Below are 18,776 nucleotides of genomic sequence, written 5' to 3' on the forward strand. Positions count from 1 at the left end.
TATAAAAATACCCAAGAAATTGAAACTTTATGCTTACAAAGTGCAAATCGTCCAAGAAATTAAAACCCCCTCGACAAACCACAACGAGAGGAATTGTCTGTTCACATTCTCAACGAGGATGCACACTTTCTGGAAAGGTGTCGTTTTCAGTGATGAAACGACTTTCCAACTGTCTGATAAAGATAACAGGCACAGTTGTCGCATATGGCGATGTGAAAATCCCCACTTAGTTCCTAATCACAAGCGTGATAGTCCCAAGGTAAACGTGTGATGCGCGCTCTCCTTCCAGCAAGGGGTGATTGTGCCATTTTTCATCCAGGAAAACACCGTGAACTCCGCAAATTACCTAGATATGCCCGAATTGTGCTGCACCTTAGCTGGAAGATATGCAGCCACATATGTTCTATCAGAAAGATGGGGCATCGCCGCACTGGAGCTTGCATGTGTGCGATTTTCCTCGATAAATAATTTGCTAATCGATGGATCGGCCGTGATGGTCCAATTCCATGACCACCTCTTCTCCGGATATCACATCTATGGATTTCTTTTTGTGGGGGGGGGGACTATGTAAAGTACAAGGTGTATGCGGAAGGGGAAAAAAAGTTAACGTCACATATTTAAAAAACGATTGAACAGGCAGTGACTTCCATTTCTCAAGATATGCTTCAAAATACTTGGAATGAAATCAGTTACCTTCTCGGCATTCTACGTGCTACCAAAGGTGCCTATATGCAGGTTTACTGAAGTGCGGTTGGGTGATAAAATTCTTTGAGTTCCTTTATTAAGCGAAGGAAACCATTTTACAGTACTTATTACATTAAAATTTTAATCGAGCTTCATAATCAGGTGAATAATTTATAGACTTCCCTGTAATTTGTGGTCACATGGATGCACTACTGACCACGCGCTACATAAGTTCGAGGAATTTTCAGATTCAATAAAAGAATTGATAACTTATAAACTGTTTTATAAGTTATCAATAAATAAGTTATCAATTTTATAAGTTATCAGTTTTATAAGTTATCAATAAATAAGTTATCAATTGATAACTTATTTATTGATAAGTTATATCAATAAATATAACTAAAACAGTTTATAAGTTATCAATTCTTTTATCGGCCAGAAATACCTGTGATGTATTTCTATGGAGAAATGTCGTCGGTGATGGCGTGGACAGACAAGCACAACTTGTTTATACGTGCCAAGCCTATCAATATTTAATCTAAGAACAATGTTTATTCTGTTATATATACCTGGATCTATGTTCGAACAGAACAGCTTTACCAGCGTAAAGCTGTTCTGTTCCACAGCCTCAGATATCTCGAAATCAGATGTATACAACAATCGCAGAAATATTAAAATCAGATAATGGACAAAGTTCAGTTTAGTGGTTTGGCAACTTCAGTTCGTCATATTGTAATCAATCAGCTGAATTTTCAGCACGAAATAATTAGTAATTGGAAATTCGTTATAGAAAGATCAGATGTTATCGTCATCACTAATTAAACACGGATCCGCGTATCTGACGAACCTATAAACTACTGTAACGAAGGCTGGAAACTGAGCAATTATGTACAGTTTCCAGGAGCGTTTATTTCATAATGGTGTGGATTACGGGTACCAGGCGTCCACACTTTCTGGAGACAGTCCATGGAATTGATTGTCTCCGGTTTTTAGAATGTGTATCTTGAAAGGCGACTCAAAAGTACTGCAAACCATCACTTACGTACAAATACTGGCTTTCCAGGTCAGTTTTCTTTTGCGTCACAAGGTCCGTCGAAGTGATCAGTGATGACATGTTCGCTTTACAGCCAGTCAGACTGAAACTGCATTTTAATGCAATTGCCATAATTTTCACACCAGAACTAAACTGTATTCAGAACGAGTTGCCATGGTATTGCACTATTTTGATACATCTGTTTGAAAGTAAAAGTTGTAAAAGCAAGGCTGGTTATGCTGTAAGCATTAAAACCATTTCATTTAACTAAGCAGTTTAAAACCCGTCGGCCGCCAAGCCCTCGTGAGTAACACATTTGGTAAAATCGCCGTCTTCCGCACACCGTGTGGAAAATACCTGAGTTCGCATCCCGTCGATAACATGAGAAATTTTTATGGGCCTTATTCACAACGTGGCTGAGTTAGTCGATCTCAGGCGTGGGTAGCATGGTTGGTTTTTTCCTTCCGGAAACTCGGGTTTTTCGTCCAGCATACCGACCACAGAACACACGCAATTTACAAACAATATATACGGTGTGATATGTAGTAGGCTTAGTAGCCGATGCGCCTAAAACCCTACAACAAAAAACAAGCGGCCACAAAAAAAAAAAAAAAAAAAGTAAGAGGACAGAATAGTCCCCTTATTTTATTATTTTAAAATTTAATGTAATAATTAAAATTATTATTATTAGACACCTTCGCATATATACCGTATATATGCATAAGCACCTATTGTCTTCATCATGTCCGTCCGCATGTGACAACTCTACTCCCTGTGATGACGTATTTTCATTAAATTTTATATTTGGCCTCTTAAACATATCTGTCGAGCCATTCCAAATTTTATTAAACTCGGACAAATAGAAATCGGCAATTATTGGCTTTTTCCATAAGATTTTCATGGAAAAAATAAATTCATAAATTAAATAGAATTTTAATGCTGTATTGTTAGCTTTGGCGGCAGTCCCTGCACATTTTTCACTATTGTTATGTAAGACCCGTGGACGTGGTGTCACTTGTATTATTATATTATTATTTTGTTATTATAGTCTTTGGTGGCCCCTAGACATTTATCCAAATCCACCTAATATTACTGACTTTATTATACTTGAACAATCCTGGAAAAGAATTCAAAAAAAAAAAAAAAGTGTTAGGTTTGTGTAATGTGTAAGTGTATGTTATATACAGGACACCCAGCCACCAGAGAGCAGTCATCACTTAGGATAACTGCTACCTGATGCCCAGCTGTAGAGAGATACATACACTCATGAGCCAAAACATTATGGCCACCTACATAGTAGCATGTCGGGCTGCTTTTCGTTCCGATTACACCCAGCCAGCGTGGCATCGACTGCACGACGCTACGAAAAGTGCCTTCAGGCGTCCTTGACCAGCCGGGCAGAAGTACTTCCCGAAATTTGGCAATGGAGTGGATTGCCACTGGCGTGTATTGCCAATGCTGCGTTCCATTGCATCCCACAAATGGTCGATAGGATTGATGCCGGTGGAATTTAGCGGCCAGAGGAGCACATGAAATGTTTAAACATCATCCTCAAACCATTCCTGCGTAATGCTGGACTTGTGACACAGCACGTCATCTTGTTGAAAGGGTCCAGTGCCATCTGAATAAGTGGTCACTGTAGAGCAAAACTCTGTTTGAAACATTGCCGAGTTAGGATCTGGCTGTGGTGAGGGTGTGTTCAATGGCAATGTGGAGACCCATTGACGTCCGTGAAAACATCCTCAAAACCATGATACCACCGTAACTGTTCGCCTGTTTACCATCGGCATATGTAGGTGACTCTATGTCACCTACATATGCCGATGGTAAACACGGCGCGTCGTGTTAGTCATGTAAACACGGTTAGTCGTCCAATGTCCAGGAACGGTGGTGTACCCGTGCCCACTGCCGGCGGAGGTGTCGAGGTGGGTCGGTCAACAAGAGAACATGAACAGATCGCTTACTCCGTAGGCTTATCCGCAAGAGCTTCAGCTGGATAGTGTGCTTGGAAACGTTTCTCTGTGCGCTCTGGTTGTATTTTGCCGTTAATTGAGGGACCATGAGCTGTCTACTGTCCAGGATAGCACGTGCCAACCGCCATTCACCTGAGCTGTCAATGAGTGCTGGTCTGCCCTCCGGTTACTTGGTTGGGTGTTTCTCTTTGGACCATTCCCATCACACCTTCACTACGGTGACCCTCGAACAGCCGGCAGTCCAGCGGTTGCTTAGGAACTATCTCCCGCCCTCGTAGCGCTGCAAATCATTCAGTGTTCAAAACTCCGTCAGGTCCTTTCCTTTCTCCATTGCACGGGCTTCGTATGGACAGGGCACTACAGTGCTGTCACTATATATGCTACTCCGGTCGGTGACGTCACTCCTAGGTGCTGTGGTATGCCTCCACCCGTAGAGACAGAAGTGGTCATGTTTTGGCTCATGTATGTGTGGAGAAAAGAGAGGAGAAAGGCATATACTGGAGAAGAGTAATAATTAAACTTGTAATTTAACTGAACTGCTTAGTTTAGAGAATGTAAAATTATAGTTTTAATAATCTTAGTAATTAATTGAAAAGGTAATAACTTTACTTTTCACTTCTAATAATCCCAGAAAACAGAAAAAAAATTCAATAAAATAATTAAAAAAAAAAAAAAATCGAAACACCTGAGACGCACTTCAACGTTAACCGACTTGTTTAAATCTGGCCTTGGAAATACAGAATGGCATGTCTTTTTCCATATTGTTTAAGTCGAGGCCATTTTTTCGCCGGATTTGAACGGAGAAAAGTTCTAATCTTAGTTTACAGACCTATCAATCAGTATTGCAATGACTGGATTCAGTGGAATTCTGAAACTTATATTCCGACCAATTAAACTATATTAAGTTTAGATTTAGGTGGTAAAATCGGTAAGCAGGTTTATAAAAAAAAAAAAATCAAGCGAAAACAGTGTCTTGATTTCATTAATTACTGAGAAAAACCATATAACATTCCCCTTTCCACCAAGGCAAAACAGATTGATTTTGATGTTGAGTAGTGGTATAAAGTACGCAGAACTCTGAATGGACTCCTGAAAATATATTTAATAATAAGTACAGAGAAAAGCATATGCGACGACGGTTCTCAACATGATTGGTGCATATGGCTAAGAATTTCCTTTTTTCAGAGGGCTGTTCAGGTTCACTTGAGTTGGCGATCTTACTGTTTTATGAAGGACGGGAATTTATCCACCCAGTCAGAGCCTTCGCTGCCAGCAAATACGCTTGAATGTGAATTACAGTAATTTTAATAATTCCTATAATTGCGTGCAGGCGCGGTTTAATAGTGTTTTTTTAATTTAAAAACAATTTCATTCATTTCACATACGTGAATCGTTTTAGCGTAGTCAGTTGCTCCTAATGGCCCTCTTTTGGCTTCGGTAATGACTGATAGCATAAAATAAGTACCTAATTATCCCGACAAAAAGAAGAAATGGAATGGCAAATCGTCTCGTTTTCCTAACCACCATTTTATTCCGAAGTTACGTGAAAATTTTGTTACGCACCTACGCAGGTGGCTGCTGCAACCCTCTCCCAAAGAAAAATTCTGGGTGTGCTACTCGCATTTCTTAAGTAGTACTTTTTCCTTTTTTCAATTTTATTAGACGTTAACTGTTAGAAGTTGACTGCACAACAGTACATATCACCGACACTGTTAGGACTGAAACACTATGTAATAAATGGTTTTATACGTAAGACGTCTTACATGAATAATGTTTCAAGCCAAAAGTACAGTATTTAATGAAAACAATCATAATAAAATGTTCACTGATTCATCATGCTTTTCCAATGGACGTAAATCAAAGCATAGAGTTAGGTGCACGAATTTTTTTACGTACTGTACTACGCAGTCTGACTTGTCGCATTGTTGATTCTGCTGTTGGGCCCAGTTTTTTATTTATGTATTATTATTTTGTTTGGAAATGTAGTCCCCTAATCTAAAACCTTCTAGCAGTAGAATCAAAATAAAATAATTAATGTGTACCGTATATTAAACAAAAGTAATCCTACTAAGGAACGTTGGAAAATGTCAGTGAGAAAAGTGTTTCCTTCCTTAACTTTCCCACAAAGGAACTCGTGTGCATTCTGTAAACCAAACAATCCAACCTTTATTGAAGGTACGGTATGTTTCAGTGATAATATTTAAGTAAAATTAAATGCAACAAGGCATCATATCTTTAAGAGTATAATAATCTATATAATATTGGTGTAAACACACCATAGACATATCATAGACAAAAAACTACGTTAGTGTTTTAAGGGCATCATTTTATCTGTATCTCATATTGTGCTCTTCCTTCACAACGATTGCCATGTATTGCACTACCTCGAATAAGTAACGCTTCACTAAAAGAGAAGACTATTGTTACTTATTCTCAGTGGGCACCACACTATGAGAGATGCCCATCTCTCATATTGTGAGATTATCTTCGCAACTGGATTGTCACGTCTGCAATACCAGGGTACCTGCCCACCCATCGATGAAAGGCCAACAAGCCTTGAAACGTTGCCGTCTGGGTGGTGGTGCCCACTGAGAATAAGTAACAATAGTCTTCTCTTTTAGTGAAGCGTTACTTATTCGAGGTAGTGCAATACGTTGCACTACCATTGTCTATCGTTGTCTATGGTGTGTTTACACCAATATTATATAGGTATGTTTCAGGCATCACAGCTTGAGTTACCTTTGCAGTAAATCAAAATTTCCACAGAAATCAGCTCACAAGGACACTTATGCCAGAATTTGAATGGTTTCTCCTGTTGTTGAACCACTTACCCCCTTCCTTGTACAATGTAGGTGTAGCAGTTCTATACTTTGACTATTGGCATAACTGTTGATCATGAGAGAAGTGTGAGGATACTTTCACAGTTGCGTTGCATTAATGCATTCTTGCTGAAGCGTGATATTTCGTGACGTATTTTTGACAGAAAGCAGTGCCCGGTTTGACAAGGCCCGCCATTAACTTACGTTGCCACGGAATTCCCTTGTCTCGTATTATGTTGCGTGTTAACTTTTGCTACTTGTTCTAGAGTCCGCTATGGACACGCACCAAACTGGGGATAGCGAAATGTTGCTTTTACCGGGAGAGGGGTCGTCGTTGTGAAACTTCATAAATGATGGATGATGCCTTTTGTGGTGTCTTATAATATAAAGTCGAATGTTTTGTTTTATCGCTGCTGGTAAGGTGGGCTCCAGACTGTAGCGTTCTCACAATTCACTGTCGCAGAGACCACAAATAGTAATGGCTTCATTAAAAATCAGCAGCGTATATTGTTACTCTTAGACCTTCGTGTATTACTGAAATTACATCGGATGACATTACCTAATAACTTCAAACCTTACTGTTTACTTTGTGATTTGTGTAAATACTGAAACCATATACTGTTTGGTTTTGGCGATACGCCAACCTAGCCATATATATTTTTAATTTCCTCTTTTGTTTTCTTCCAGTTCTTATATTGTTGGCTTCGCAAATCATATAAGGGTAGAGTTAAATCACAAACATTTCTTAATGTAGACGAAATACTAACATTAGCCGAAAGCTTAGAAATTAAGGTCGACTGTCTGTATGACAACAGTCATACATTCGTATTTCAATACGCCAAACAGCTCTTTACTGATTCCGAATTCTTTTGTACTTAAAATCTCGTTTCGTTTTTTTTTTTTCTGTGAAAAAGCGGATAATTGTTGGAGAGACTAAAAGAGGCCTCTCACTATGAATCCGCCCACTTGTATTGCATACCGCAGCTTTCTGACAGACCGAAAAAATGCCATTGCACGAGACAAATTCATATTTACGTTTGGACACGGAATCTCCCATTCTCGAATTTCATATGAAATTGAGTTCATTTGTGCCTTCTTCCCCTCCTTCATACTTCAACTGAGGGATTATATTAAATTCGTATTTCTTATAATCCGCCAAAAATTATGTGAAGTAGTTAACGTTGGATGTCGTGAAAGAGATAGTAAACAAGTCCTTCTTCTAAATCGTATAAGTCAATTAGCGTTTTCTGCACCTTAAAAAGTTTGTTCCTTTTACACAAATGAATGTGTAAAGGCGTGCTATTGAATACACACACACACACTGCCAAAAAAATACGAAACTTTATCCATTCAGTATCGAATTGGGATGCCTTTGTTTCGAATAACGGCGTGTGCGGCATTGCATGGATTCTGTAATGGTGTTTTATTGCGTTTCGGTGAATTGTAACCATTCTTCCAGCAAAATATTCGTAGTTGCGACAAAGTTGAAGGAAGAGGACTTTGGTTTGCCAAATAGCACTCTCTCCAGCATAATCCACACATTCTCAATAGGATTGAAATCAGGTGAGTGTGGGGTCTATGGAGGATGGTGGAAATCCATGTCATGTTCTCCGAACCATTGTTGCATTGTCATCCATAAAGTGGCCATTACCTTCGGGATTAAAAGTGTAACATTAGAGGATGCAGTAGATCTGATACAAAATTCAGGCACTCCCAAAATGACATTCGACCTTCCATCGGTATCAACCGACCCCAGTCCGTGCCAACGAAACATTCCCCATACCATAATACACCTCCAGATGCTGGGATTGTCTTAACAAGACAAGCAGAGGATCCATCGTTTCGTGAGGTTCTCGCCACACTCTCTGCCTGCAATCAGTGCAAGTAGAATGTATCGTGATTCTTCTTACCACATGACTTTATTCCACTGTCCAATCACGATTCCAACTTAAGGACCCTTACTCTATGATCTATTATTAGAAGTTTTTGGTACTATGGTCAACAATTATGTTGAGACATCTGACTGGTCGGACTCTTTTAACACTATTTTGGATAGATTATTCCCAATTGATGACTCCCTCAACTGACACTAAAACACTCGTTCTACAAACTCTGAATATAAATCTAACGAAGCTACACCTCCATCTACTTCTGTGGGAACTTAAAACTGTCACAAAGAAAATCAATACTAAAAAATGTCCAGGTGTGGGTCTAGTAGAAAAGGATTGTTAAATTAAGACCACTAGGACTGATTAATCTTTATAATAAATGCTTGCAAGAGGGCCTCTTCCCAGACATATGGAAAACAGCATTACTAAAACTTATTAAAAAAGCCTGACAAACCAGCTTTGGAACCAAAGTCCTATAGACCTATCGCCCTTCTGGCAAATCTAGGGATAGAACAGCCCATGACTGCGCCTTATGAATATCTTACAGTCACAGAATTCACTGTCATCCAATCCAATCAATGGTTTTATGACAGACAGGTCCTGTGAGGACGCCATGGTTGAATTTACCTCTCATATCGAAAATTCGACATCTAAATATACTCTTGCTATTTTTGTCGACTCTGAAGGCGCTTTTGATTCCCTCTGGTGGGAAAACGCCCTCGAACGTCTCCGCACCGGCCACGTCCTCGACAACTTTATCTTCTCTTCAGAAGTTACTTCAACAACCGGCATGTGCTTTTAAAATCAAAATTCTGTCGTATCGAGGGTATGCCCAAGGGTATATCTTGGGACTCCTTATCTGGGACACTGTTCTTAAGGAGTGAATTTCCAGATCTTTTGACAACACCAAAATAATTGCCAATGCCGTAAACATTTTGATCAGTGGTCACTCTCGTGCAGCTATCGAAGTCTCTGCTAACGCTGTTCTTGCAGATCTTTATGGTTGGACTCTAGACAACAGACTGTCCATTAGTGCTTCGAAGACTAAAATTATGATTTTTGGCTCCAAATTAAATATTCAATTCCCACCACAAGTCAAAGTTAACAATGTTTGACTCCCAATTGTCACGGAAACGAAATATTTGGGTGTGATTGTAAACTGGGGATTCATGTAACATGAGTCATTGAAAGGCAACTGCAAAAAGCCGTTGATCACCTTACATCTTGGTCTTTGGCTAATGGATTCAGATTTTCGTCGCAGAAGACCGTTTATGTACACTCTTGTCGCAAATGTAATCTTCATCCTGACTCAGAATTAAGGCTTGGGCAAAACAACATCCCAGTGGTAGCCGAAATCAAATTAGTGGGACTTATTTTTGACAAGAAGCTGACATTTCTACAACATATTCCTCAGCTGAGGATAAAATGCGTCAAAGGGCTTAACAACTTTCGCGCCCTTTCGTCAACTTCGTGGAGTGCAAATCGTTGTACCCGACTTCGGCTGTACCGGGCTCTTGTTCGTCCTAAACTTGATTACAGTTCCCAGGTTTATGCTTGTGCTAGAGATAGTGCACTGCCACTGGAACATTTCGTACGTCTCTTATCCAAAGCCTTTGCTTTGAAGCAAACGAGCCGCTTCTTTCTCCTCGGCGTCTTTGAGCCACGGTGGGAAAATCTCTACAACGCCTGGCGTACTGCCAACCGATACCTTTTGGTATTCTGATCCAAGGGCAATTAAGTGAATTAAGCATAACGGTAGCCCAGTTCACCAAGACTTCGAATTACATAGATTTCAGTATTTTAACTTCCTGTCAGTCTACACCGATACCTCGAAGTCACAATCCTGTGGGATCAGCTATCATTCTCCTGGGATGTGAAAGTACTATGAACTTTTTTTTTTTTTTTTTTTAATTTGTACATAAGAATTCGGTATTCCTTTATATGGAAAAATTTACGCAAAGCAGTATTGGAAAATTGTTTATTAACGAAGATGTTTTTACCTCTGATATTTTGCGTCCAAAGCATTTAAAGCATGATGGTGTCATTGTGTTTTCGCCAGGGGAGAATTGGGAGAGGGCATCACCACACACAGCATCTCCATTTTTTACCCATGGTCATTTTATAATATCCTTGCAGGAGAAAATTTCAACCTATTTCACTAAATGTAAATTCCACTGCTGGAGGCTCAAATGAAATACAGAAACTACGAATTATGGCACTTGTATAATCACACCTGCCCCTGCCTATAGACAAGGGGTGGCCCATCCGTGGCACTCGCAGCACTTGTTAGTTGGCCCGCCTCCCTGTGTGAGAAATAAATAATAACGTAAAAATCAGAAATGAACATAGTATAAATTCAACTTAAATTTATTACCAGAAATCATGATCGGTTTTCACCGTGACGGGAACCTTCGGTTCATGTTTACCTCTTTTTTAGCGTTAATTTGGAGCAGGTAAGTAGGGTCTTTAGGGAGCTTCTATAAGGACAAACATTTATTCGTTAACTTATATTAATTTTATTTTATAAACGCAATTTTTTTTTTTTTAATTACAGTCGCTTAGCACGAAATTTCTCTACTTAGCAAAAACATTTGGCGGCTCCAGTCAAGGATCTGTTCTAGAGGTATACTGCAGAAAAAGATTGGCAGCCTTACTATAAATCGCTTTAAATGTGCAATTAGTTCATACGTTAAAGCAGTGCTTCTCAAAGTGAGCGATATCGCCCCCTGGGGGGTTTGAATTATCCATGGGGGCGTTAGGCATGAAAGGGGGTGACAGGGGGCGGATGGAGTACCATCAATGATTGGCCGTTACAAGGGTTTTATGGCATTATTTAAAAAACGTTGTGCCAAATATTATTACTGTTCATTGTGTCATTCACCGTCAGCATTTAGTTGCGAAAAAACTTGGTGATCAACTGCACAATTCTCTACAAACTGTTATTACTGCTATAAACAAAATCAAAGCACATTCTTTGAATGATCGTATATTTCGAAAGCTTTGTGATCAAAACAGTGAAGATTTTGAACGATTTCTACTTCACTCCGAGGTTCGGTGGCTGTCAAAAGGCAACTGTCTCAACAGATTTTATGAACTCTTTGATACTGTTGTCGAGTGTTTTGAAGATAGGAACAAAGACCTTAGTAATGACCTCAAGAAAATGAAAACTGATATTGCTTATCTTGCAGATTTATTTACTAGATTCAACTCAATGAACTTACATTTACAAGGAGAAGATGTAACTCTTATTGAGGTGAAAACTCAAATTTCAGCATTTATTTCAAAATTAAAGCTTTTTATGCGCAACGTAGGACGACGTGAATTGTATCAATTTCCAAATCTGTTGGAAATAGAGAAAAAAGAAAAAATAGCTGATGAAACTCTACTAACTTTTTGTAATCATCTAGAAATGTTGCACAGAGATATGCAGGAAAGGTTCGAAGATCTCCTTAATTTGAGGCGCCTCCGTATCCAGGTGGGAAGGAGCAGCAGTGCGTAGCACACGCTTCTTGATTAGACCGGGGTTCGAGCCGGTCACCACGAAATACGGAGGATGCGGAAAGGTCAGGGAATGACCACCGCATATTCCCGGAGCAATATGGCCTTAGTTGCTATTGCTCCTAAAAACCAAACAACAACAACCTTAATTTGAAAATTCCAGATTGGGTTATAAATCATTTTTTAAATAATGACGATGGTGAACGTTTTGTAGAAGGAGAATTGATTGAGTTACAAAATGAAGTGTGGACTGAAGCCAAAATTTCAAAATTCATATCAGGAATTTTTGTTACAAAAGAAAATCCCTGACCATTACCTGCATTGTGGGGAATTGTAAAAAAAATTACTTATTTCTTTTCCAACGTCATATCTAGTCGAAACTGGTTTCAGTGCTGTATCCCAATTGCTGACAAAACAAAGAAATTGTCTGGATGTTGTTAAACGTGGCGATTTACGACTTCTACTTACAGATATTAAACCTATTGATAAGCTAATGAATCTCCACCAAGCTCATCCATAATATTAAAATATAATTAACTATTTCCATTAATATCATGACTTATTTATGTAATGAACTTTATTTTTTATAACTTAATTTAAGTGACTATAACTGGCGCCCCCGTAGCCAGGTGGGCAGGAGCAGCAGTGCGTAGCACACGCTTCTTGATTAGACCGGGGTTCGAGCCCGTGATCACCAAATACGGAGGATGCGGAAAGGTCAGAGAATGACCACCGCATATCACCGGAGCAATATGGCCTTAGTTGCTAATGCTCCTAAAAACCAAATAACAACAAGTGACTATAACTTACTTTATTTATGTAGTTGTAATTTTTCACGAAGAAGGAATAAAGTGCAGTAAATAGTTTTCTTTATAATTCACACACATACATGCAGGGCTGCATTTACGTTTTTGGAGGCAAACAGACAAATATTCATTTCAGTTATTTAGCTTCACTTTATATTGATGGGCTAAAAAAAAATCCCTGGCGAGGGCTTTTTTTTTAGGGGGCGGTGATCCAAAAAAGTTTGAGAAGCACTGCGTTAAAGGTTCTTAAAAAGGCTACTTACAAACGGGATTTCCAGTGCAATGCAACTGAACCGGTCTCGTTGTCAAACTAAGTCGAACGAAAGTTCCCCCACTTTTCTGTACTACGGAACACAGGAAATAAAGCAGGCAGTTACCGTCTCTGAGAAGGGGGATGGTAATGGTATGCCTCGAGTGAACCAAATATCTTAGGGTTTTTTTTTTTTTTTTTTCAACGGTGCCATCTAATTTAGACGATATATGAAAATGTTACACAGGTGACCATTTTGTTAATTGTGTGTTCCCTCATTAGATGTTGATTAAGTTGACTGCTAAACAAAAAAAGTAATCGTTGACGGTGTTGGACTAAAACACTTCTCTTATATATGCAGATTTCTGTTTTTTAAGTAAAACATTATATGGATAACGTTTCAGGTTAAAATCAGATTAAAATTGCAAGAAAATAAAAGTTTACTCATTCAACATCTGTTCTCAGTAGACTGGAGTTCGTAGCGCATAACAGAAACGTATGTGAAAGCATAAAATCATTTATGATAGGCATTGTATGTTTCTAAAATAACTTACGTAGCAGCCACATGTTTGCGATTCGCAGACATGCTGCAAAATCTCGTATAGCCGGTTTGGCAGGTGTTTTGTTTTGTTTTTTTTTTTTTTAAATCTGATCACTATGTATTCTCTCAAATGCTTAAAATCAACAACCACGAGGGAACTTTTGCGAAGTAAAAATTTTTTGGTTTCTTGTTGTTTCACACTAATTTTAATGTGCCTCTCTATAAATCAATGCACTGCACAGTCAGCATATGTGTTGGTTATTATTAAAAAAAAAAAAAAAAAAATGAAACGCCGCTCATTAAAATTAATGCTGTTTGAAAGGTGTAATTATTACAACAATTGGTGTCATTTCGTGACCTTTTGTGGCGTTTTTCTAAGAAATCGAGTTTATAGGTAGCATAGAAACTTAGTCAAATTTTCTAAAAGGGTTCTTTTTACTTAGTTTGAAAGCTATTAAAAAGTCTGAGGCGGGGAGGTGTTTTCTTTCATGCAATAAGTGACGCTATAATAAGTACGTTACACATACTTTGTATGTGCACGCCATTGTCACCTCTCTTTTTCCCAACATCAGTAGCAGAGTCCATGAAAGCCTCCATTAGTTACTTAATAGAATTGAAATATATCCAAAGACTTTTTCTCCATTATTTTGTCCTTGTCACTGACAAGCAAGTTTTCAAGTTATCATATATTTTAACTGGGTACTTTATGTTGTTACTAGGTGCTTAAGTTGTAGCCGTTTTGTGATGCTGCTTATCGTGTCTTTTACTTTGTATTGTAATGGACCAGGAGTGAGGTGTATCGACAAGGAAAGATTGATGTTTTGGACATTAGTTGTTAAAGGCATGGCCAGATTCTTGTCTCCGTGAGTGATCCCGTAATGGTGGTGTTTTCTGCTGTTGCCGAACGGTCCATGAGAGACGTGAATGGAGGAGCTCCCTTATTCTGGTTCTCCAACATTGACTACATTAAGTAAACGTTTGATCAGTGTTAGAGACCTGTTGCATAATATTTACTAAGCAGTTGTGCTCATAAGTTCAAAGTCACAAGTTATATAAATAAAAGAACAGCAAACAAAGCATAAAAAACTAAACTTGCTACCTGACTTTATCAGAATGCAGTAATGGATTCTGCTCTTTATTATTGCATTTGTGTGTGCTTGGGGAAAGCGGATTGTTGCAGGTAGCCGAGTTATTATTAGCCATATGGTGTAAGGAAGCATGAAGCTTATACTGCACCAGCCAAAAAAAATTTGAGTACCCTGAGAGAGAGGAGGGAATCACCAAAAAAGAGAACAATAATGATATCCAGTTCAGGACCCTGTGTGTGCCAAGCCCATACTCACCAGATGTGAGCCCCTGGGGTTGAATCAGAACAGCAGGAATATTCAATATGGATGGATAGGCCATGAAAGCAAGTTGATGGAATTAATGTTACAAAATGAGTCAGCAACAGAAGTGACTGGAAGATACCAAAAACGCTACATTTAGTGCATTAATATGAATTAATGGACTAATTAAGTAGAATGTAAGAACACCTATTTCATAAATATTTATATATTTAGGCAATATAAAAAATATCAGATAAAAAAGAAATATGCAAGTTCGAAATGAAAAAGTGAAAAACCAAGATGTAGTAACAAAGTATGGATAAAACTTAAATTTTGACATCGTAAGCAGTGGCGCGTTTATGCATGGATTGCACCAGGCTTGCGACCTAAATATTTTGAGGGGAAGCGCAAAATTTTTGCTAAATTTTTCTAACAGTAGTTGCTCCAAAATCCTGCAACACCTTAGAGTTCAAACAGATCTAAACGCGCATCTAATCGTAAAAGCATAGGTATGGGAAATGCACTTAAAATGTAAAGCAGATTGAAAGCTTCCATTTTTAAATTTCAGAATAACCTTGTTTGAAAAATCCTGTTCATTTGTTTCATATCTAACTTTAACATATTTTTCTCTTCTCACTCTTGATTTTTATATAAGTTTTTGATTGAAAATTGATCAACATTTTCCGCAATGATGACCACTTGAGGCATTAATTGCTCGTTCGTCCCTGCACAACTGATTTCTCTTATTTTGTTCCTCTTATGTTTTTTTTTTTTTTTTATATCAGGATAAATAAAGCTGATTTTAAAAGTAAGAATGAAAATAGAATAAATATGCCCATAAAAATATAAATAAAATCGATTTAAAAATTTACACATAAATTGCAGATAAAACAGACTTGGGGACCGGGTATCCGAACATCTAACTCAGTGGTTTTCAACCGGGGTGCCACGTAATTTGGGTTTAAGTTACTTAAACTTTTTTTTTTTAATTTATATATTCATTTCATTATAAAAAGGTGTACGGTATCTTTTTAATTTTGTAGTGATCTATAATTGATCTTTAGTTAGTACCTCTATATTAAGAATAAAATTATACAGTATATATATAATTTGTATTATGAATTGTAATTTTGTTTATAGCTGTATTATTGTATTAACTATCATATAACATTTTTTTAATATATATATTGAGAAAATTGAGTAGTGGTGCCACAAAATAAAATAAATTACGTAGGGGTGCCGTTATTAAAAAAAAGGTTGAAAACCACTGATATAACTTCTCGCACAGCCTACTGGTGTGAGAAGTACGGTCGACACGATCATCGTAAGTTTAAAATATAGACCTCCGCACCGGCAATTACTGTATTCGATTTTGACTGGAGACGCTCCACATTTTTACATCAAGCCCCAGTGTTAATCGTTAAAGAGGGACGTATACATCCATTAGCGGTCATCATCGAATTTTCTTTGTTATTCAGTTTTATGATAGTATTTGAAGGGCCTGATATGTATCACTGCATTTAATAATGAGTTCATTATTAAATGCAGTGATGACCGCTAGCATAGCATTTATGAAGCAGTGTTCCTTCGTCCATGGGGCAAAGCTGACTTCTCTTCAGGAGAGACTCAGCGCTATTGCGATGGCTGTTACTTCCAGGATACTGATTAGAATGGGTTGTTGACCTGGAGTTAATTTGTTTACTACTGTCGTTACACCGCCACGTGCCAGTGCATTTCGAATTCGGTCTTTGCGATATGTATTTTCATTTCAAATTTTGAGATTATCACTAAGTTTAAAGGTGTGTCTCCTGTCAACACAGACAAACCGGTTCGTATTTATGGATAAGGCGCTGTATGTCATCGATATTCTCGATATTTCTGTTTTTGGTTTGGTCTTTTTTGAAAAATATGTACGCTAGTATCCATATCTTCTGTGAATAACTCAAGGCCTGAGTCATCTGTTTTACCTTTGGTGTCCGTATTCTCTTGGGGAGCACAGTGGTCGTCGAATTTTCTTTGTTATTCAGTTTTATGATAGTATTTGAAGGGCCTGATATGTATTTTCCAGCTTTTCACACTGGTTGTATCAGCGGTGTTGATAATATGTAGAATAATATTTCCATCTGTTCGGATGAAAATTCTTTTGCCTCCTGTTGTCCCTTCGTCTTAAGTTCGATACCGATTTCTTCTTCTGGAACGTGTATAAAATCCCGTTCGGATATTACTCCTCTTGATAAATTTAGAGTCATATCATACGTGATATTACTGAAATTCTTATCATTTAATACTCTTCGAATGCCTTGAACATGTCTTTTCCACCAGAATATCGCCAGATCTTGGCCATATAACGGCCTTCGGGGATTCTGCCAACCCATCTAAACCTTTCTGCATTAAAGAAAGGTAATATTTTCCTTATCATCCGTTCTCCATTTGAGTGGATGATTAGAAATATTACCAACCCTACACCTTGTGAAGGCAAGAGCGATTCCGTTTAGTGACCCGAACGTAAGGTTAGTGTGATTAGTATGAACAAAAAAACTAAATTAATTATTGTTTAACTTTTTCTTTTTTTTTTTTTTTTTATTTTATCAAATTCTGATGAACAGATGAAAGCAGAGATACTAGTATGTCACTTAGAAAATTGCTTAGATCACCAATAAACTCGCTTGGCACCTGGGGACCGAGTTTTATGAATTCAGCGCTATATCCATCACTTAAAATAGTGAGATTTATAAGTTGATGAACAGTTGTTTTTCGTTCTCATGAAGCATGAATTTCAGATTATATTTAATTTAAGAATGACGTATTCATTGGCAAAACAAATCACGAACAGGACTACCTGGAGCCCAGTGTTTCTTAACCTGTGTACCATGAGTATGCTTTAAGTGTAAACGAAAAATGCAAATTAAAAAAAAAATATGATAATAATTAATCCAAGTTTTATAATAAAAATTAATTCAAACAAAAAATTCGTTTATTTACGCTGCACCGATCTTAGCGCCTTCCGGCAGTCGATGTAACGTCACGTTTTGATTCCTACTAGTAGATCTAGGAACCAGTAGCAGGAAGTGATCACGGAGTGCTACGGTGGACGATGAAGAGAGGTAGCAGTAGTTAAAGGCAAAGGAATGGGCTATAACTTCAGAAAAGGAAATTACGACGACTTAAGGTGCTACATAGCCTCTATTAACTGGGTACATATCTCACAGAGAGCGAATACAATTGAATTATGGTATACCTTTAAAACATTAATCACAGAAGCCTTGAATGCTTATATACCATTAAAAAAGTACTCCACGAGGAGGATTCCAAGTTGGATGAATAATGAAGTTGCCAGATTACTTGAGCAGAAAAAAGACAGCATGGAAAAGTTACAGAGCAATAAAAAGTACAGAAGCGTATAACAGCTACAACTTGATCTGTAATAATGCCACTGAAAAGGTTAGGCTGGCAAAGGCAGATTATGAGAAATCGCTGGCAAAGAAGGGGGATAAGGAATTCTCGCATATATAAATGCAAAGAAGAGAAGAACAAACCAGATTGGGCCCTTATGTAATGGACATGGGATAGTATTGGATACCCCAGCTGAAGTTGCAGATGAACTCAATGGTTACTTTGCACCGATATTTACAGAAGAAAAACCCTTTATGTCATGAGAAATTTTGGAAGTGGAGTTTAAAAAAATGTAATTAATGATGTTGAAATTTCACATGTTTATTTAATAAAAAAACTTTCGAGCCTACAGGCCAGTAAGGCTCCTGGGGTTGAGGGCATATACGCTATAATCTTAAGGGAGGCAGCAAGTGAGTGCATTGAACCATTGAGGCTAATTATGCGAGCATCACTGGACTCGGGAGTGATTCCCGTCCCGAGTCCAGTGATGGAAAAGTGCCAGTGTGTCTCTAATACATAAGGGCGGTTCTAAGAGTGAAGTGGGAAATTACCGGCCGTTTAG

The 18,776-nt window shown here is 38.1% G+C and overlaps 1 protein-coding gene across 2 annotated transcripts in view; it reads left to right on the forward strand.

Annotated features, from left to right (window-relative positions):
• tko (30S ribosomal protein S12 technical knockout) overlaps positions 1-18,776 on the forward strand; it is a 93,339-nt gene that overhangs the window by 56,822 nt on the left and 17,741 nt on the right. The gene's annotated exons all lie outside the window — the stretch shown is intronic.

This window comes from Mastigoproctus giganteus, chromosome 6, assembly GCF_048544385.1.
Source record: "Mastigoproctus giganteus isolate SK-2022 chromosome 6, ASM4854438v1, whole genome shotgun sequence".
NCBI classification, from domain to species: domain Eukaryota; kingdom Metazoa; phylum Arthropoda; class Arachnida; order Uropygi; family Thelyphonidae; genus Mastigoproctus; species Mastigoproctus giganteus.